The following is a 23085-nucleotide window of genomic DNA, read 5'->3' as shown; positions in this document are numbered from 1 at the left end:
TCAAGCAAGAAAAGCAAAAATCTGAGAAGAAAAAGGTTCCTGAAGTCATCAAACCAACTGTTTTTGTGTCATCTGAAATTATGACTGAAATTCGCTTTGATCCTTCTGTTCCTTATGTGCCAAAGAACTCTGAGGTTGTTTAGGGAAAGTCCAATGAACCCATCAAAAGATGGGTTCCCAAAAAGAACTAATCTTTGTGTATGTGCAGGGTGACCGCAAAAAGAACACTTGGTTTCTTTCAACAAAATTCTTGAACAATGATTTATTGCCCGTCATGTGTTTTGAACAGCCGGAATCGAGTATCCATACACAGATGGTTATTTCCTGCAATCAAAAATTTAACCGACTTTAGGTACCCACTTAAAGACGGGTCCTTTGTGGTTAGTTAACACAAGCAGGGGGTATAACTTAGGATATGCATACAAACATGCTTTTGAATCAACATACTTGTTAACAAGCACATTATCAACAAGCACATTTGGTTTAAACAAGCGAATATTAACACACGAATCAAAAGTAACATGTCTACCAGCATTCAAACCATGCATATGAGAACAAGAATTAACATTGTTTACAACATCACAAGGACTAGCCTTGGCACCATTAACATTGTTTAACACAAAGGACTTAAAAGACAAATGGTTTTAACTTATTGATTCTTGGTTTGGTGACAGTCTTTGGTTCAGTCTCGATGAGTTTGGAAGTAACCCGTTTCTTTGAATAATATGAAGTTGGAGCTTTGAAAAACGATTTTGGAGATTCCTCTTTTGATTCAACTTTGATTTTGGTAGATTCAATCTTTTTCTCAGTTTCAGAATCAAAAACATATTCTCCCTCCATGAATTTATCAAAATCATTTTTGGTGAATGGTGAAACTGGAGAGATTTTTGAAAAATCAGGAGTCTTGTTTTCCAACTTCACACTATTGGTAATTTCAGGAATAAAATCAACTTGAACTGACACATCGTTGTTTTCACAAGAAAATTGAGTAGAAGTATCAACACCTATACTAGCACAAAGCTTAGGGTGAACAACTAACTCTTCAGGAAACTCACAAGTGAAAAACCTAAAGTAGTACCATATCAAAACTAAACTATGCGCAAGTTCGTCATAAGATAAATCAGATTGCACATAATCATCAGCTATTACAGTAGCAGCATTTTGACATGAATACTCAAGAGAATCAGTCAAGGTTTGGGTGGAGGAAACAGTAGATGAAACACAAGTAGTCTGAGTGGAATGGTCTACTAAAAGACTGAAATCAGTTTGGGTAGAAACATTCACACAGACTTTCTTGATATCAACAACAACTGATTCATTCTTTGAATTCGGATTTTGAGACTGTAGATTATTAATAAGTTTTTGTTGAGATTCCACCTTTTGTTGTAAACCTTCTATTTGTCTTTCCAAAAATGTGGATGGAACATACAATTTAGTTGGTTTAGGTGGTGAAACAACAGATTCTTGGTTTTGAAAATTAGATGCGATCTCTTCTAGTTGAAAAATTGATGACTTTTTCGTTTCGTAAGAAGTATTAATTGCATCATAATTAACCAAAAATTTATTATTTTGAATTTTCTCAACTTCATCAGTCTTAAATTCGTCATCCAATGGACGTATGAATTGTTGAACCATACCAAGTCTCAAAAACTTTTCATCATACAAGGGTTCGATCTTGTCTTTGGCTTTTTGCAATGGAGTGATATTCGCAAATCCCAACCCAAGAAGAAGTTCTGATCTATCAATCTTTGACTTATTGAAATAGGAAGTGAAATCCAAAAGAGGGTTTTGTTCAACTTTGTACAACTTTTATTGATAGAAAAGTATATTCTTTTTATGTTCCTCAATTTGTCTTCCAAGATTTTCAATCTCAATGCCTTTTAAAAAAAAACTTTTCTTTAAGTTCAATTGTTTTTGGTGTAGCTTCTTGAAGCTTCTTATTCAGAATATCAACATCCATTTGTCTCGCATTTGCACGAAGCCATTCATTGGTCTTTTGAACTTCAAGATCTTGATTGGCTTTTTCAAGATCAAGAATGGTCTTTTCTAAATTATGACACTTTTCCAATAACTTAGAGTCAGGAGATGCATTCATTTCACATTCTTTAACCAACATTTGTTCTTTATAGTTTTGAAATTCTTTTTTCATAGCATCATACTCAAAAAGTATTTTATAATTTTCTTCAAGAAGTTTTGTGTACTCCCTTTTTGAAAATACAATGCTATTTTTCAATTTCTTGTTTTTGTTGGCTAAAGAAGTGTAATGACTCGTCAGGTTTGATAAGGCAATTCTACAAGACTCTTTATCCTTAATTGATGAAAAAGTAGAGTCGAGATTTACCTCATCATCGGGATATTCCTTGTCAGTGTTTTCAGCCTCCAGCATTTTGTCTTTGCTCAACCTTGCCATGAAACATACATTGGCAGACAGATCTTCATCTTCATCATCAGTGAGCAAAAGCCACTTGTCATCTTCAGCAATCAAGGCTTGACCGGCTTCAACTTGTTTTGCCAGAAGCATCTTCTGCTTGTAATATTCATAATTCTTCTTACGAGGCAGCTTACAATCCACAGCAAAATGACCAGGAATTCCACAGTTGTAACACTTTTTGTCAGAAGTCTTTTCTTTCTCCATGATTTGTTTCTTAGTTTCTGCTTTCTTGTCTTTTTTCTTGGAAACAGTTGTTTCACCTTGTTCAATACTCTTGTGATGATATTGTTCCTTCTTTGGAAATGCACTTGTTGATGAAGTTCGAAGATTGTTGTTAGTTGGCCTCGCTTTGAAATACTTTTTCTTGAAATGTTTGGTCACAGCGGCAAGAGCTTGGTAGAATTCATCAGGAACACCATCTCTTGGAACCAAGTATTCTTCTCCCTCCTCATCAGACGAAGAAACAATAGTCATTTGTCTTTTAAGAGCCTCAGAAACTTTTCTTTCAACGACCAATGCCAAAGGATCAGTAGATACAACTTTTGGCACTTTGTTGAATGAATTTTTGCTTAGAACTTTGCTCTCATTCAACTTGAAAGATTCATAAATTGTCAAACTCAGTTAAGACATTTGTCAGTCGAATTGTTGAAGTTACATCAGAACCTTCCATTTGTCTAGCAACTTCATCCCAAATCTCCTTTGCTGTGTCGTAAGAATCAACTAAGCCATAGATCTCATCAGGAAGTGCTTGGTACAAGCATGACCTAGCTCTGTTGTCAGCAGCAGTACGATCTCTTTGTTCGGCATTCAAAAGATCAGGAGTCAAAATAGTACGGGTAGTAGGATGACGATGCATAGTAAGTCCATTGATGATTGAGTCCTTAAGCATGTGACCATTTGTCTGACGTTCCACATAATCCATGAACCTTTTCTTCCAAAGTCCATAGTTACCACGATAAAGAACTGGTGGTCTTGTATCAGTACCCAGAGACAATGCTTCACGAGTAGTCATTTGAAATTGATTTGAATTGAGAATTGAATTGATTTTGAAGAAAGTATGAAACTATGAAACGATCTAATTTGGAATGAAATGAAACGATCTGAATTGAAATGAAAATGAAACGATCTGATTTGAAATAAGAATGAAACGATCTGAATTGGAATTAAAATGAAACGATGTAGAAGAAGTGTAAATGAAACGATCTAAATGTTCAGGAATGACATGATCTCAATGTGTAGGAATGAAACGATCTAAATTGAATTAAGAATGAAACGATTTAAACTTGAAACGATTTTTAGAAGAAGAAAAATTCTAAGTATTCTGAAATGATTTGGGCAGAGTTTTGTTATGAAATGGAATGAGATGAATTGAGCAAAACCAATCACGAAGATCAGTTACCCAAGAGTAGTATGATTCCCAAACACAACTCTTCATGAATTACACAAACCAGAGAATGTTCAAGTAAACCTTGAAATGATCTAAAAGAGATCGTTCTGATTTCAAAGAAAACTTAAAACGATCTAAAATAGATCGTTTTGGTTTCTTTTCAGAATTTCTCAACAACTTGTGTATTTTCAAGAAATTGAATTGACCAAAACCAATCCAAAGGATCAGTTAGCCACAATCAATTCTTCACACTACAACCACACTTGTCAAAACGATCAAAATTTGAATTGTTTTACAAGCCATAACACTGAAATATATGTACTAAGGAAAGAAAAACTAAAACGATCTAAATGAGATCGTTTAGCCTCCCACAGTCGTCTTCAACCTCTGAGTATGAACACCTCCATTGACGATTTTTAAAACTTCAATATCTTTTGATTTTCTGAGAATTGGAACATGAAACCACTTGCAAACAGTTTGTTTTCACCTCAGCAATTATCCGATTAACACAGTTTAGCTGATAACACAACAGAATCAAATCCCAAATTTTAGCGCCAAAAAACTCAAAATCTGAACTTTTGATCCAGATTGAATTAGAATACGAAACTTGAGAGGATTATGTTATTAACTATGAGGAATCGAACGGTGAACAAACATTTGTGATTTTATGTGATTTGAGAGGTTAATTTTTGGATTTTCAGTGAAGAACAAAAACGAACAGAAACAGAAAAAAAACAGAATTAAAGGTGATTTTTGATGAAATGTGATTGAATTCAGTTATGGATCGAGATCAAAACGATGGGCGGGGGTGAGGAAAGGCATAAATGAGTTCATGCCACAACGATCCCTCCACTCGCCGCCAATGTGGAAGGATGACGCCGAAAAGAATGGAAGGCTGATACCAAATGTAACAACACGATTTTATCAATTGAATTCACATCAACAATGGTGTTTGGTTAGTGTGTGTGTTCTTGGTGTTTGTGTGTGTGTTGAGAGAGAATTGGGATCAAGAGTGTGTTATTGATACGATCAGTGTTAAGAGTTATGCAAAAGTTATGTCAAGAGTTATGCAAAAGTTATGTCAAGAGTTATGCTAATGTTATGATTTCTAAGGAATTGAGGGCTATTTATAGTCTAAACAAATCAACTATGCTAATTATCACAATTAGCCTCTCAACCTTAGAAATCATCAACACATGACTTAACAACAAGTAAGTCCATAACTTAAATTACGATGTATCACTATTTTTGGATTTCTAACAACATCTGGCCACATCTTTATTCCTGGTTTCAAGAGTTGCTGGAAATATTTCTGGACACAAATTGTGGAGTGTCTTGGAGGGAATAGTGGAGGATTGGATCAAATTTCGTTGATCCAAGTCGAGATGGGTTACTATCTCTGGCATGGGATGAAGGTAGACTTTGCCGAGATGTTTTTTGCTCAGCTGTTGACGAAGCTGAAGGGGAAGAGGAGCATTCATATTGCCTTCCCAAGATTTTTGAGTTTATGTTTTCTTGCTATTTTGGGAGAAGGATATTCTGACATCCTTCAAGAGAGCTCTCAGACGGACTTTTGCAAAGATCTCTCCAAGCTGACTGAGTCTGAGGACGAACTTGAACTTTCCCCTGCAATGCTTCAGGTACTTGGTAACAATGTTAAAACTGACGCATCACGACCGGCTGGCTCAGAAAGATCACTGGGCGGGTCACAAAAGAATGTGAGACCCACCAGTCGATCTAGTGGCAAAATGTTACACTTGTTTAAACCCAAAACAAGTTCTACCCTGCCATCTTCATCTTCCACTGACCAACCTGGGGATCTCCCAAAAGATTCCTCAGGATCTCCAAAGGGTTTATTAAAACTGCGTCCTTTTAGGCCATCCTTACAACCCAAGGATACTAGTACCCAAACTCAGCCTTCTGAGACCTCAAAACAGGTTTCAAAAAAGCTCAAATGGGAAACTTACAAGCAACCATCTCCAAAACTTCTTTAGGAGGAGATGGTGAAGATATTGGTGTGTCAGCCCAACACACATTAGAAGTTGAGTCTGCACATGCACTCCCTATAACTTCACAAATCTTACACTCTTTGCATGCACAAACTTTTGATATTTCTCAGGTGATACCCAGAGAGATGGAGGTTTCAAATTCTGCGGCCAATGAAGAGACCCTTGGATCCAGCACAAGGGTTACTGAGGCACAAATGGTATCGACTGAAGTTGTTCCACTTTTGACCAGTAACGATGCACCTACTAAAGCAGCTGCTGAATTGGGTGCTGGCTTGGATTCTGGGAATCAAGACCAGAGCATATCTGACCAGATTGTAAATATCTGGGATGACGATGAGCTTCCTGAGGGAAACCTCGAAGATTTTGAGTTCGATGAGGACTTATTGAGGGAGAATCATCCGGATTCTGAGCCAACCCTCAACCCTGTTGAAGAACCTATATGTCGTCGTCAACAACAACAACAATAACATGTTATCGATCTTGATCCACCTTATCAACCACCACCAATTTCACATCAACATCCTTTGTTTCCACAAGACACAACACCAGCTTATGTTACCTCTGCCGTTTTTCAACCACCTCTTCAATTCCTTCACCCTCAAATTCATGTTGTTCCACCAAGGAGGACGTATGATCTGCTAGAAGATCAAGAAAACGATTTGGATTCTAAGACCGAGTCTGAAGGTCCCTCAGAAAGGACTTTAGATAGAACTCTGGCAGACATCAAAACAACTCCCTTTGTTGCTTTAGCTTCCACTTCGTCTGCTGCACCTCTGAGCATGGAAGCTCAGCTAGAGAAGTCACAAACTGAAGTCCAGAACCTACTCATTCAGGTTGAGGGCTTATCTAAATCTCTGGCTGCCAACACCAAGTCTCTAGCCGATTTGAAAGGAGCCTAGATTGCTATGGGTGTTGAATTTACAAGAGTTGCAGTTAATAAGAGCTTGGTGGTTGGGAAGTTACATGAATTAGTTTCTGCGTGTAATGGTTTGAGTAGGGCTATTGGTGAAGCTTTCAAGTTGACCAAGAGGGATGTGCAGAGTTCAGTTGTTGCGAATCTGCAATCCTGGATACTTATGATACAAAACTCTTTCTTGGCGGTTGAAAAAAAAGTTGGTGAGTTGGTCAAGAATCCAAGTGTTGATGAAGTCCCTTGGTGCCTCTGTTGGTGGAAAGGTTTCTGAGACACTGAAGTCCATATTCTCTGAAGATCTTATTTCTCAGATTTCAGTGTCCGTAGCAGAAAAGGTTGAAGAGAGGGTCAGGTCGATGGTTTCTGAAGTCTCCAAAGCAACAAATGATAAGGTTGACAAAGCTGTTAATGAAATGAAGAATTCTGTGTCAACTCTTGATCAACAAGTTCAGAACCAGTCGAAGCAACTGGATGAAATCCTGGCCCTGCTCAAGAAAGCCCCTGAAGTTGTTACTCCTCCTCCCTTTGGTGCTTTATCTGATAAAGAAAAGGGATTGCTGAAGGAAGTCCTGGAGCATGAGAAGCTGAACCTGAACTCTACATTCAGATTAAGAGCTTAGTTTGCCACCATGTCTAAAGGTATTTCTGATAGTATTACCCAGCAGAATTGGGAACCTCTGCAGGGCATGCAAAAGGCCATTGATTTATATGCTAAGATGCCTGCGGAGATTCCCAAAGGGGGAAGTGATGTGCCAATTGGTTTGCTAGCCAGCTCTCAAGAATTAATTGAAGCGACCAAGAGGCAATCTGAATCTAAGGGGGAACAACTGAAGAAACAATCTGAACCCCAACCATTTGAACAAGCTAAGAAAGACAAAGGCAAAGCTAAGATGGTTGAGGAACCAAAGAAAAAGGGGACCAAGGACTCTGGTTTTGTTGTTGGGGAAAATGTTGATGAGCATGGTTATCCATTGCCAGATTTAGATGCTGATTAGAAAAAGTTGGAAGCCCTTCAAAGACAAGTCTCCAACCAGTTCATTATGTGGAGAGAAACTAAAGAAAGAGAAAGGGCCCAACACTTGGCAATGGGTACCATTGATTTGGTAGATGCTGCAGCTCTTGGCCTCACTAAGGAAAGATATCAGAAGATCAAGCATGATGCAAGAGTGCAGAAGGCCTTGGTAGAAATGGCCGAATATGAATATGGGATGAAGTATTCTCCCTTAGAACAAAAGCTGGACCATCTCACTTTCAAACTGTCTATTGAAGATCTGGTAAAGAATAGGAAGAAGGAGATGGAGATCAAAAAGAAAGAAATTATAACCAGTGTTCTGAAGGTTGAGAAGGAAATCTGTAGGCCACCTCAGAAGCCCAAACTAACTGGCCCAAGGACAACAAGAAAGCATGCTTTAGACGCTAACCTCTCTACATTCATACCTATCTCTAAAGAAGTTGCTCAGGTGAAGGATAAACATGAAAAGGATCAGTATGATTATTATATGAAACACAGGTGTCATCCTGCAAAGATCCTTGATGTGCAAATTCTGAAGGAAGATGGTCTAAAACTGTTCAATCTGATTGTGAAAAGAGAAGGTAGAGCAGAAGAAGATTATGAGAAGGTTTCGGTGCATAAGTTTGGGTATTCTGAGCACAAGGAGATGATCAATGTTCTGAAAGGAAAACCAAAGTCTCATCTAACTGGCGCCTGGATGCTGAAGATCCAACAGAAAATGAAGGCCAAAGTTGAGATGGAGGAAAGATTATTTGGGAAGATCAGCTCTCCAAAGAGAAAGGCTACTGAAGCACCTTCTGGCTCAAGGCCTGCGAAGAAGTAGTTGTATCTCTTTGTAAATATTTTTACTTGTAAATATTTTCCATTTTATTTCTGTACTTGTAACTGAACAATCATCTCAGTATCTTTTATATAGTTACAAGTTACATCATATTATTAGGAAATAGTTTAAGTTAGAAAACAAACAAGAAAATTTTCTTAAGGCATCATGATCTATGAGATGTCCTTAGAAATATTTTTACAACTTAAACAAAAACTTGTATTTTTAGACTTACAAACTTGTATAGATAGAAGTCTAAAATACATGAACTATTTTTGAACAAATAGGGGGAATTTGTTAGGTCAAAAATCGACTAAGTATGATTTGTTCAAAATAGTTGAGGTTCAGTGAAGAAAGCTTGCTCAGGATTCTAAAGTCATTCAGATAAAGCTCACTGAAGCTTCACTTCAGATTCAGAATCTACCTACACTGAAGACGTTCAGACTGAAGTCAAAGACTGAAGACTGAAGAAGAAGATCATCTCAGAAGCAGAGCTCAGAGAAGATCTTACCTGAAGTTGAATCTGAAGAGGCTCAGTGAAAAAGTACTTACAACACTTTTTCACTGATTACGAGGAAAGTCTTTTTGCAGCTTTAACTACCTTTACCCGGTTAATTACTCTATACCTGGGATTGGGAAAGTTTTAGCAAAAGGTTGGGAATAAAGTATGTCAAGTCACATCAAAGAAACTTACATACTTTACCTTAAACAAGCATGTTATGGATTTGTCCCACAAATCCATAAATGCATCCAACCATATTGGTACGGCATATTGCCATGTCATCAAGACATGTTTGCCTATAAATATAAGACTTCTCACACTTGCAAAATAGCTTGGAACTTTGGCAATTGCAACGTGTGATATTACTCTAAGTATTCTTATGAGTAATTCCTTGTCGCATAGATCATTTGTATTTCTGGGGTTGTTTAGCTATTTTCACAAGTGTGATTATCTTTGTTCCGCAACAACTCTTCTATTTTGTTTATAGAAATAAATAAAATACATTGAAAAATACATCTCGACTCATTGCCATAATACTTGAATATACTTAGTATTTATATAGTTTCAAGCACTTATTCTTTATTGTTCATATCCATATCTGGATCGTGGTACTTAACTAGTCATTATCTAGATTCGAACCACTTGCCAGTTGGGTTACTTAATATACTTGTGTTTATTACTAACCTATTTTATATCTTGTTCTCTTTATACATCTTGTGAAGGTGGACTCACACAACATATATCTGGATTAAAATAATGTCACTACCTTGTCTTTTAATGAACAAGGTAGTATCTATTGAACCTTTATTAAATCCAGATATCAAGAGAAAAGCAGTGAGATCGTTATACCATGCACGAGGAGCTTGTTTCAAACCATATAAGGCCTTATCTAACTTGTAGACATAATCTGGATGTTCAGAGTTCACAAACCCTTCTGGTTGTTCAACATAGACTTCTTCTTTGAGAACTCCGTTCAAAAATGCAGTTTTGACATCCATCTGATATACAGTGAAGTTCTTGTAGGCAGCATAGGCAAGAAACATGCGTATTGCTTCAATTCGTGCAACAGGTGCAAACGTCTCATCATAGTCGATTCCATCTTGTTGACAATATCCCTTTGCAACCAAACGTGCTTTGTTGCGGACAACAACTCCGTTTTCATCCTTTTTGTTCTTGAAGATCCACTTTGTTTTGATTGGTTCTTTGTTCTTGTAAGGATTCGAAACCAATCTCCACACTTGAAGCCTCTCAAATTGATTGAGTTCTTCCTGCATAGCCTTCACCCAATCTGGACTTCTGAGTGCTTCATTCACTGTTTTTGGCTCAACTACACTCAGGAAATTCACGAACATGCATTCATTCACATATGCAGATCTTGTCTATATTCCGGAGTCTGGATTGCCAATGATTTGAGTAATCGGATGAGATCTAGTCCATTTGGTTGAATGAGGAAGAGGTTCATGTGGATCATTTAATTCTTCAGTGTCGATGAACATCGGAGTATGTTGTGCAGTTATTTGCTCAAATGAAGTTGCCAGTGGTTCAACAAAATCTTCAGTGGCATAAACTTCTGGGTTAGTTGCAGGACTTGTCACTTGGGAAATATGAGTATGTGGTCCTTGAGACTCAGAAGTGGAGGTATGAAGATGAGATTCAGATAATGGTGAAGATATATCTGAATTGAGTGATGGTGATGACTCATCGTCTCCATTTGGTGCTGAAGAAGTATTCATTGTACTGGAAACTGCATTTGTTTCTAGACCAGGTTCAGACATTCTTGGGAGATCATGGTAGAATTCTTCAAATAAAATATCCAAATCCTCTGTTGTTGGAGTACTAAAATGAGATTTGACATTGGAAGCGGTTATTGTTGCGGAAGCTTGTGGTCGGTTAAGTTCGGGTCTTGAACTGTTTTGTTCAAGAACCATTCCAGTTAGTTCATCAAATCGAACATTCATACTCTCAACTATCTTCTTCGTCCGACAATTTTAGATACGATACGCAATCGATTCTCTGGAATACCCAATAAAATATGCCTCATCACTTTTTGGTTCAAATTTACTCAAATTGTCTCGATCATTGAGAACATAACAAACACATCCAAAAATGTGGAAGAAGTTCACATTTGGTTTCGTCTTGTTGATCACCTCATATGGAGTTTTATCAAATCTCTTGTTGATAATGGACCTATTCTGTGTAAAACAAGCAGTAGCTACAGCTTCAGCCCAAAGATTTGGAGGTAGCTTTGAATAGGCAAGCATTGTTCTGGCTGCTTCAACAAGAGTATGATTTCGACGTTCAACTACTCCATTTTGTTGAGGTGTTCTTGTGGCAGAAAATTGATGAGTAATGCCTTGTGATTTAAAGAAAGAATCAATTGTTGCATTCTTGAATTCTGTGCCATTGTTGGAATGAACAATTCGAACAAATGATTGAAGATTGACTTGGGTTTGTTTGATGAAATCAATGATTTCTTTTGGAGCATCACTTTTGGCATGAAGAAAGAAAACCCAAGTGTAGCCATGAGTTTTGTGCAGAGGCTTTCGAAAGAAGGCAAATGTCAGAGTCTAAAGTTGGAACATTATTTAGATTAATGGTGAACAAATTATTGTCCCTTGTTCCAGTAAGAATATCTACCCCGTCTGCTGTTTGAACTTTGCATTCATATCTCTTGAAAAGCACTCGAAGATCATTGTCACATAATTGTCCAACACTAAAAAGATTGTGACCTAATCTTTCAACATAGGAAACTCTCTTTATGGTAATTCCATTCTTGACAATGTCTCCATAACCAAGAATAGGGGCAACATAATCATTTCCAAATCTGACAGTTCCCATGAACTTCTCAACAAAATTAGAAAGTATAGACTTGTTTTCAGTCATGTGATGAGAACATCCCGAGTCAACATACCATACGCATATCAGATATTCCTGCAAAAACAAGTTATGATGGTAAGGTCCCCACATATACTGGGTCCTTTTGGGGTGAGAGAGGGATACAATATGCAAATACACATATATACAAACAATGTCACACAAACAAGATTTATTCAAGTTTAACAAGTAAACACACATAATTGTTCAAAATGGACATACAAATTACAGAAACACAAAGATTAAGCACATGTTTTGATACAAGCGGGAGTACTTCTAGATGTATTATCCCTGTCTACTGTATTTGATCTACGAACTATCCACACTTGTTTGATTTAAGTAGAAATGCCATCAAGCTTGATTTTTCTAGAAGCATGTAAAAATCTATCTTTTGGAATCCATTTACTGCTACTAGTTACGCACAAGTCACCTGAAACATGAACATTCTTTGAATTAGAAATCAAGTTTTTCTTAGAGTTCTTGCCAGGATTCTTCTTGATGGTTTCACTACTCACATGACTTTTCTGAATATTATTAGGTGACAACCAACCATACTGATCTTTGTATTTAGTAATCCTAGTGGTTTTATCTCTGACTACCTTCAAAGTGGACTTAAAGGTTGTTTGAGGCTTCCTATGAGTACTAGAAGTTTTACTAACTTTTGGTTGTTTATTACCTAATAATTCATTCTTCACAGTCTTCGAATACTTGTCATTCATCTCATCTCTTGATGACATGTTTTCATTTTTTACATTTGTTGGTTTCAAGTCATCAGTGTTCTTGACAACTCGAAAAACTTTTGTGACTTTTTTTGTTCTTGAGTTATCAGGGGTCTTGACAACTTTAGAAACTTTTGAGACTTTGATGGTCTAGTCTTCTTAGCTTGTTGGGTAGGTGACGAGTATGGTTTTGGATCCCTTATCTCAGCAAAGGTAGGTTTGTTTTCCTTTTTCTTAAAGTTTTTCAAAAGCAGGATTAAATTTATGATTTCCATCCATAAAATTATTGAATTGCTGAGATTCTGTTTCCAATTTCACACTTGTTTCAGTCAACTCTGTTGGATTTGAACTTTGTTTAAATGATTGTGATGCTTTTTCTTTGTCCAAAAATGATTGAAGTTGTTAGTTCCACTTTGACTTTGTTGAGTTCCTCAACCACTTTTATTCGTCGATCATTTTCGTTTTCAAACTTTTTGACCACATCATTAAATTCATTCAAATAAGTTTGAGTGTCCTCATAAAACTTAGGAATTGATGTATCAAAATAGATATCATTTGGATCAACAGAAACTGCATCACATTCATTTTGATCACAGTCAGTTTGCACAGAAAACATTTACAACTTCAAGATCAGTTTGAACAGATGCATTCAAAATTTCACAGATTGACCAAGTAGACTGATTTGAAGTTTTCATGTTTTCAGAATTGTTTTGCTCAGGTTCATTCATGATTTCATAAACAGAACATCCTGGTTGGTCACAGATTGAAGTATTTGTCTTTGATTGGTTTCTTTTGTTGTCACAGTGATTTTGAGTCTTTAGATTTTCTATGAGTGCATGTTTTTCATCAAGAGACTTCTTCAAATCTTCAATTTCCTTTTTCCAAAACACTTTGAGGTATATAAGGTCTGACAATTTCAGGATTTGGGAATGAAGTGGAAACATCTAGAGGTTTTTCCTTAAAACACTCAAGTATTTCAGGGACCTCTACCTCATGATTATTCTTACTGCTTTGACACACCGGGTGATTTAAAAAATCAAATGAGTCATCAATTAATTCATAATTGAAGTAAACATTTGCACCCTTCTTTAGAAAATCTTCTTCCTCAATATCACCATGACTTGGTCTCACAAATTGGTTGGTCATCCTACTTTTCATATGGGATTCTTTGTATAGTGAAGGAACCTCTTCTTGTGCTTTGAGCAAATGTTCTGGATTGACATACCCTAACCCGGAGTTGAATTGAGTTTTTGAATTTCTTGGGCTATTCAAATAGAATTGTTGATAAGTTCGATTTATCTTGTACAACTTTTCTTGATAAAAATCGATTTCAGTTTTGAGTTCTTCATTTGTCTTTTTAAGTTGTTCGTAAAGAGAATCTTTTATACAACAATCATATTTTAGGTTAGAAATTTGATCTTCAAGTTCTTTCAACTCATGGGTAGATTCATTTAGTTTGACATTTAAGGATGCTATGTCCTTTGGTTTCAAGTTCTTGCTTCTCAAGATGAAGCTTTGAATCTGGAGTAAAAGTGACTGCAGCTTTTTCAGATTTCAAATTGTCAAATTCTTTTTGAAGAAGATCAAACTTGTCTTGAAAATTGAGCAAAATTTGGTCTTTTTCTTTCAAATCATTATTTATTTTTGAAATCTCTTTGTTTTTCTTTTTCCCTTCTAAAATAACTGCTTCAATTTTATTCATATAAAAACCTAACAGTTTCTTGGGAATTGAGATTACCTCATCATCTTCTTCAGTCGAATCTGCAGCTTCATCATTTAGTTCCTTTGACTTTTTGATCTTTGTCATGAAGCACACATTCGCTGCCAATTCATCAGTCTCATCATCAGCGAGGTGAAGCCACTTGTCATCTTCAGCCAAAAGGGCGTTTCCATTCTCCTCTTGCTTTGCCAACATGAGTTTGTACTTGTAGCACTTAGAATTCTTCTTTCTGGGTTTGGTACACTCTGTGGCAATATGACCAGGAATTCCACAATTGTAGCATTTTCTCTCGCCATTCTTTTTCTCAAAGACTTTCCTCTCAAACCTTTTTTCATTGTCAAACTTCTTTTCTGCAACAGGTTCTTTGAAAGTCTCAAATTTAGGAGCACTTGAATGTTTGGCATATGATGAAACTGGGGAAGATTGAAGTTGATTGTTGGAGGGTTTCTTTTTGAAGAAGTTCTTCTTGAAAGCTTTGGTGAAGTAAGCCAGCTTCTCTTTGTACATCTCAAGATCATTTTCATCTAGTTCTTAATCACTTACATCACTCACCTCTGAATCAGTTTCAAGTTCAATTCTGCATTTCCTTGAACTTTTTGAAGACTTCTTCTCAGCAACAAGTGCCAGTGGATCAGAATGAACAACTTCCTCTTTCATCCTTTGTGTCTTTAGAACTTGATCATTGTTCAATGTGAGTTTCTCAAATAAAGTATGAATTGTCAAGTTTCCAAAGTCTGCTTGTTGGTTCAGCTGAGTTCCATACACTTGCCACTCTTCTTCAAGATTCTTGATGAACTTGATATTCAGCTCCATGTTTGTTCTTTTTACATCATTTTTCCTCAGTTCATTGATGATATTGCAAAATCTGATGTAGATATCATTAAGAGGTTCTCCTTTTTGTTGTTTGAAGATTTCATACATGTTCAGAACAGTTGACAGCCTTATTGTGTTAGAAACATCAGAACCTTCCATTTGTTTCTCAACCTCATCCCAAATCTCCTTCCCAGTCTCATATGAGTCTACATTGCAATAAATATCATCAGGGAGCGCTTAATAGAGATAAGCAATAGACATTTGATCAGCTTCAACATGATTTTTTTGCTCAGCATTCCACCTTTCTTCTGGAAGTGGTTCATTGTTCAAGGGTTCTTTGGAATTTCAGGACCTTCTTTCAATGACTTTCTGATGTTCTTGGCATTCTTTTGGCGATCAATCCAATTCAAGAATCTTTTCTTCCATAGAGGATAAGATCCTCTAAACAATAATGGAGGTCTTCCATCCAAACCAAGAGCCAAAGCTTCTCTTGCAGCCATACTTAAAGATTTTTGAATAAAACAAAGAAAATTAAGTTTTTTTTTTTTTAAATTGGATTTCTTAAGAATGCCGAGCTTAGATTTCGGCAACTAGAAGAAATTGTCTTTGACAAAAATTAAGTTGTGAATGATGCCGAGCAAATATCTCGGTATATAAGCAAAGTGTTTTGATCGAGGTCAACTTTAACCGAGTACTGAGATTATACTTCGGCAACTAGTACAATTTCCAACAAATCACCAACACTTAACCAAGTTTCTCAACTTCAAGTGTTTGCCGAGATAAGATCTCTGCAAACAGAACAATTCTTCCAACACTTAACCAAGAAATCCAAGAGGAATTAACTTTATTATTTGTCGAGTTAATAACTCTGCAAATAAAGCAATATCTCCACTCTTTGTTGTATGCAAATAAAGCAAGAAGCTCTGCAAAGAGAACAAATCAAGATCAACAACCTCTCCAAACACCAGGTTTGACAAAACGACAAAATAGTCGAGTTTCAGTCATCTTCTTCGTCTAGCAACCCTTCAAATGCCGAGCTAACTGTAAATCTCCATTTTCTTCTTCAATACTGGGAATTAGAACTTCAAATTTGTACCAAAATGATCAGAATCTAACTGCGAATAAATCCTTAAACAAATTAAACTCTAAAATCAACCAGAATTCAAACCCACTGTAATTGAGCTTTACTATGTGTTTTAGTGTGTGTTAATGGAGGTTATGTGTGTGTTAGTGTGTGTATGTGCCGAGAGAGAAATGTGTGAGAGTGGAAAGATTGGATAACTTGAAATGTGATCAAAGTTACAATTCAAAGCTATGGAGGGGGCTTTATATACTAACTATACAATCTACACTAGACCCCCTTCCACACTTAAGAGAATTACAAATGAATACAAAACATTATAAACATACAAATCATCCACTAGAAATTATATTTCTAACATGGTTACACTCCGGTGCCATTATCCCTTTAGAAATCTAGAGCTCAATGTTTTTCAACTATCTTATGTTTGAGTTTGTGGCATTTTATGTTACACCTTGCTTATAAAAGTTGGATATGTGCAAATTGTTAATTCAATGTGTCATTATATATAAAGTTGAACATGTATCATGTACTTTTAAGTACATACGATTCACATCCTTGCGTAATGCGGCGACAATATTTTAGGTAGTTAAATTCCTTATTTGAGATTTTTGGGGGTGAGTTTTTCTTTTATAAGGTATTATAGGTATTTATTATTTATAACTCGATCAACGACCGGATATTGATCTACATTTAGTACTATTTTACGCGAATAACTTTTAATTTATTGTAAACCCCATGTTGTTCATAATTCATATATCAATATACAAAGTAGTAATTCTATAAGAGAGAAATGAAAATTTATTGTTTTATTGAATTTTTTACTTATTCTAACAATATAACGTTTTCAATGATGTTGTATATATTTTTGGTTAAAGTTACTCGGCTAAACTTTATTTTAATAAAAACAGTTCAATACAAATAATATGGTTAAATTTATGATTATTTTTGTTATATTCAATACATATACATATATATCCAAAAATCAAGTGTAACATTTATCAAAATGGTAAAAGTGTAAAGTTTTGTTTTTGATTTCGGATATTTACTACACATCATTTCCAGATTTAAAATTACATACAATGTTTAGTACTATTTTACGCATATAACTTTTAATTACTTAATTATAAATCCATGTTGTGCATAATTCATATATCAATATAGAAAGTAGTAACTCTATTAGAGAGAAAAGAACACTTATCTTTTTATTTGAATTTTTTACTTATTCTAACATTGTTAAAAGTTACCCGGCTAAATTTTATTTTAATAAAATAGTTTAGTACAAATAATATGCTGAAATTATGATTATTTGTTATATTCAATATATATATATATACACGTGGGGTGAGGTGGGGATAGGGGAGGCTAAATACATGATTATATTAACTCACATACATGTTAAACTGGAAAAAAAATATTCTAAAGTGATTTTTAATCATTTGATTTGAAATAAAAGAATAGTTATGAAAAGAAAAATTCTTGTAATATATTTAACTTTTTACTTTAATTTCTATTCCATAGTATAATTAGTTAGTCTAGGTATTGATGTCATTTTCGTACAAAATGACTTGAGTGTTAACAAGTAGGTCCTCGCATTTCACTGTGAGTGCAATAAGTGGATGGAGATAATTTAAAGTTCTTTTCAACTTTAAAGATAAAGTTAAATACATCTTAACCTTTGGATTAAAATCAAAGGTCATGATTCAAATATGATTTTTGAATATTGTTTTTTGATTTTAATCCAATGGTCAAGATGCTAACTTTAGTAATAAAGTTTGGTTTTAACTTTAGAGATTTTCATCCGCAATAAGTATAGACAATATACTTTTATTCTTGTTGAGAGTCAGATAGCATGCATCAAACGTATGCATCTATACACTCACAATTAGGTTTTTACATTTATATTTATATATATACATATCAGACCATTTTTAACATTTTACCTTTTTCATTAACAGTTTTCTTATCACGTTAACATCATCCGGCCTTCTCACCGCTAATAGGCTCGTTCCAAAATACTCAACTTTTACTAATATTTTGTAAGGAATAAAGTAAAGTTTAATTTTTCTGTTCAACTAAATGATATATAGATTTCATAGACATTTATGTTTTCACAGTGATTTTGTAAATCTTCGCTTGATCATTCAATAAAAATAGGGAGTTTTGTTAAATGAAATGGCGGTTGGGTTAATCCGTGGCACCTTAAGGTCGTGTAGAAGAACAATGTAGGTTAGGGGGTATCGGCGTATGGCCCTAAGCCAAGAAAGAGGCTTAAGTCATCGCTTCAAATCCAAGATCGAGTATTAACTCACTCGCGCATCATTATAGAAAAGGAATTATAATGATGTATTTCACTCGCGCATCATTTTCAAGGTGTTTGAGGGTTTGTCTCCTTGATTAAGACTTGATATTTTATGTCACTTTATTGGGTCATATATGTTCACAATAATTTGTATAAAGGGATTAATCACGGAATACCTAACATACTTTTCAGTTTGTACATGGTCAAATCCGCTTCTCCCACATCTACATATTTACAGATTTGATTCTCTCTAAGGAAAAACCAGAAAAATGCAGATGTTCAAAAAAAAAAAAAAAACACGTTACGAACACGCTTCTCTCTCATCTACATATGAACAAACCCAAGCACGAACACAAATTCCAGAATTCAAATTTCAAATAAACACGATGGACAAGAACTCACATAAGCCCTGAAAGCAAACCAAATCCAATAGAAAATAATCCATGAAATACGGGACTTCAATCCACATATTATTAAGGTTTGAATAACAAAACCCTAGAAATCAAACCCGTTACGAAATTAGGTTCAAGATATGTGCAGTTTGATCATATAATATTCTGATTATTAACACATCGAATTGGAATCGGCATCATGATTATATTTTATAGAATTCAAATATAGATATGGATATAGATATAAATATAAATACAGATATCGATAGAGATAGAGATACATGTACATATAGGTGTAAATATATATATATATAACTGCAGAAGAAATAATCGAAAAAACCTGATTTGGAATCATTTCGGTGAATCGAGAAGCATAAAATGTGAGAGAAAGAGGGAAACAGAGAGTGTGAATCGAGAACAAAGTTGATAAAAGATTCAAGTGGTGCTTAAAATACTCGGAATTATTATTAATATTGAATGGATGAATATTTATTTTGAAGATGTGGATTTTTTTCTTAGAGTAAGAAGCAGAATGTAAGATTTGTAGATGAGAGAGAACAAGATTTGAGATTTGATGATAATGGTCAATCATATATTAATTTTAAAGTTTGTGGGTAATATATTTCATTAAAAAAAGAAAAATGGACAACCATGTACAAACTGAAAAGTACATTAAGTATCCCATAATTAATTCCTTATATAAATGAACCAAATAGCCTATATGTGTTTATAAAAATAAAATATTGTCAATACATAGCTTTTAGATTAGGGTCATACTCTATAGGGATGAGTATGAGTCGGTTTAAGTCAGTTTTACCTAAAACCGAAGCACGAACCAACCCATTCGGTTTTTAGAAAACTAAAACCATTAAATATAGTTTTTGTTCGGTTTCGTTTAGATCAGTTTTGGTGTTTTATATATATATATATTTTACGTTTTGTTGTTTATTATGTTCTAAATTTAACTTTCAATTGTTAAGAAAAAAAATGATATAGAAACTAAAATATAAAGATGTTTTTTATTAACTAATTATATTTTTTTAGGTGTTAAAATTGGTATAATTTTATAAAACGAATTGATTTAATTGTACGTTTTCATATAAACATACAATTTATATCAAATTGTAAACTAAAAAGACAAATAGTTTAAATATATTAACATATTTACAATATATAAGTAATATATGTAAATGTAATATGATATTGTAACACCCCACCAATAGGGGAAACATGAGTTGTCATGAAAAGTACAGCACGACATGGAATTACATAGATACTACTAAATTAAATAGAATATAATAAATATATTCCTAAAACATGAGTTCAAAGTCATAACAATGCTATAACAGCTTAATACAATAAGTCCATAAACGGGATAGTCCAAGGCATGTAGCCTTAAAGTCTGACAATAAGCAATGGAGCATAAATCTCCGAAGTCCAGTCCTAGCATAGTAGTCTTTATCCCTGATTAGCCTAAGTACCTGAAAAGTATACTAAAATGTGTCAACACAAAGGTTGGTGAGTTCGTAGGTTTTAGTTAAAAAGTCTAGTCAAGAAAGAAGTCTTTTGTCGATTCTTTTAAGTCAAAACAAGTATTTGTTCAATATATAATGAGTAGAGTTACACCATATAAGTCAAAGTACTCAAGTCCCAAGTCCAAGTCTCAAAGTCACAAGTCTCAATGTCACGAGACCCAAGGTCTCAAAGTCCGGTCTTACGGTACCTGCTGTAACAACCGTCATAGAAATGTTTTAAATAAGTTTTTAGAATCGTACTTTCGCCATTGGAACGATTAGACAGCTTAATTTATTAAAGTTCTTGATATATTTTAGACTTGATGATACGCTTATATGAAGGTCAATTTGATCTTAAATCTTGAATTAAATGACGAGTTTATGAGTGAATACGATGAAATACTAGAATTCGAGCCGTAAACGTTCAAGTCTATAAAAGATCTAGTCCAAAATGTTCACAAATAGTCCTTGTATTTATTGATTTCATTTATTATGGGAAAGGTATATATAGAAAATGATGGAGATCTTTGAGAGAGAAATTACTATTCACCTTCTTCTCCACCTTTCTTTTCTCTCTCTCTAAAAACACATAGTGCAGCCTCAAAAACACACACAAAAATCATCTTTTGATTTTGGGTTGTTAAACCAAAATCATTTGTACTTTTAGCATCCTTGTGATAATCAAAACATATTTTTGGAATCAAATCTCAGGTAACAACAACAAATTTTGAGTTTTTGATCAAATTAAAAGTGTACTTTTTCAAGTTTATGTTCTTGATGATTTGGTCCAATTTTTGAATAAAAAACGTGTTAATAGCTAATGGGTTTGTGTCTAAATGTGTCTAGTAACTTTTTTGTGAATAAATTTGGGTCATAACATGCTTTAATCTACAAAACCCATTTTTGAAAATAAGGGAAAACTTGTTCTTGATGTGCCACACCTTGTTCATGTTATAAATGGTCTTGAAATCGTAAAAAGTGTTAATGGGTAATGTTATTATGTATATGTGTACTAGTTTTATGTTCTAACAAGTCCTGGAATCGATCTAGCTCTTCGTTTTTTGTGATTGTAGTTCAGCCCGTTTTGGGAACTTAGGATGATCCTGATGGGACGATCTTGGTCCCCAAGATCGTCCTGGTCAGCCCATTGGTTCATGGTTTTGTTTGCTCGATTTCGTGTGGTGTTGTTGTGATATTGTTGGTACGTTTAATGCGTAATCGATCCTTTGGATTGGTTTAGCTCAAACCCTTGCTCTTAAAACGATCTTGTGCACTTGTCCTCATACTTGGAAACTAGGACGATCTTGGCTAGTAAGAGGCTAAGACGATCTTGACTTCATAAGCCTTCAAACGATCTTGAAACCCTTGATATACATGAGACGATCTTGAGCTAGTAACTAGGACGACTTTGAGCTAGCAGCTAGGACGATTTGGAGAGGAAGATGGGACGATCCTGAGCATTGTACCATGGGACGATCTTGCCAAGCCTGAGGGACGGTCTTGAACCCTAAACCCTAGGACGATTTTGTGCAATCATAAAACAACATCAACATGTTCTATAACACACTGTACTTGATTATTTAATACCAAACCAAGTTCATAACATTATTTTCATTCGATTAAACACATCTAAGGCTACACATTAACATCAAAACTAATTCATGAATCGATCTAGAACAACGATTATAGTGCAAACCCTAATTGAGCACATTAAGGATATGTTCTATCTTAATCATTAAAGTACGAATTCTATGAGAAACTAAATTGAGTTCTTAAGGTTAAACGATCATTATTAAAGGCACATACAACTCATTATTACGATAAGTACTTATGTGTGAGTTCAAAGACGTTCATTTCGGGCCTAGTTTACGTAAAACACTTTTGAGTCAAAGCGTTCAAAGATCTTTAAGGGACCAAATCATCAGATCATCAAGGACAACTCAGTGAATAATTAATCACAAGAACTAATACATGTATTCATCTATGCTCAATGACTTGTGATTAGGTTGACATCAAGACATACTTGGATTCAAATAGATATATCTTACTTATATCTGTGCTCATTCTCTGTGCTTGTAAACTACGCTTGTACCGGATCACTGTGAGTCTTCGTAGCCCCTTTTTCTTTACTTATGTTTTGGGGTGAAAGGAATACTACATATGTTTTTATATATGCCGTAACTGCTTTTACTACTCTATGGCTATCTGACTACTTGTTACATATCAGCCGGTCCTGTTGAGGATTGTGTGTGCTCACTTATTACATATCAGCCGGTCCTGTTGAGGATTGTGTGTGCTCGCTTATACATATTAGCCGGTCCTGGTGAGGATTGTGTGTGCTCGCTTTATACATACTTGCCGGTCATGTTGATGACTGTGTGTGCACGATTATATACAAACACTTACTTACGTGCAAGTTGGTCTCTAGCCACATTATATTACTTTACTCTTGAATTCTATTGACGGCATAAAACGTTTTTATACATCTTGTTTATGAACTCAAAACTACGAACTCACCAACCTTTGTGTTGACACGTTTAAGTATTCCTTTCAGGTTTTCAAGCTAATCGTGGCTAGGTCAGGTAGCATGGGACTC

General features: G+C 35.0%; 1 long non-coding RNA gene across 2 annotated transcripts in view; it reads right to left on the bottom strand.

Moving 5' to 3' along the window:
- LOC122598546 overlaps positions 1–19494 on the bottom strand; it is an 82147-nt gene extending 62653 nt beyond the window's left edge. The window contains exons 1-2 of one of the 2 annotated variants that reach the window (XR_006323644.1): positions 19316–19494; positions 12095–12378 (exon numbers count right to left, since the gene is read on the bottom strand). This is a non-coding gene — a long non-coding RNA (uncharacterized LOC122598546). Of the gene's footprint in view, positions 1–12094; positions 12379–19315 lie in introns of those variants that run through there. The other variant, XR_006323645.1, reaches the window with a different exon arrangement.
- Between the last annotated feature and the right edge of the window lie 3591 nt (positions 19495–23085).

The sequence above is a fragment of the Erigeron canadensis genome, chromosome 4 (assembly GCF_010389155.1).
Source record: "Erigeron canadensis isolate Cc75 chromosome 4, C_canadensis_v1, whole genome shotgun sequence".
NCBI lineage: Eukaryota > Viridiplantae > Streptophyta > Magnoliopsida > Asterales > Asteraceae > Erigeron > Erigeron canadensis.
The sequence above is the reverse complement of the archived record's forward strand: the minus strand, read 5'-3'. Positions and strand labels throughout refer to the sequence as shown.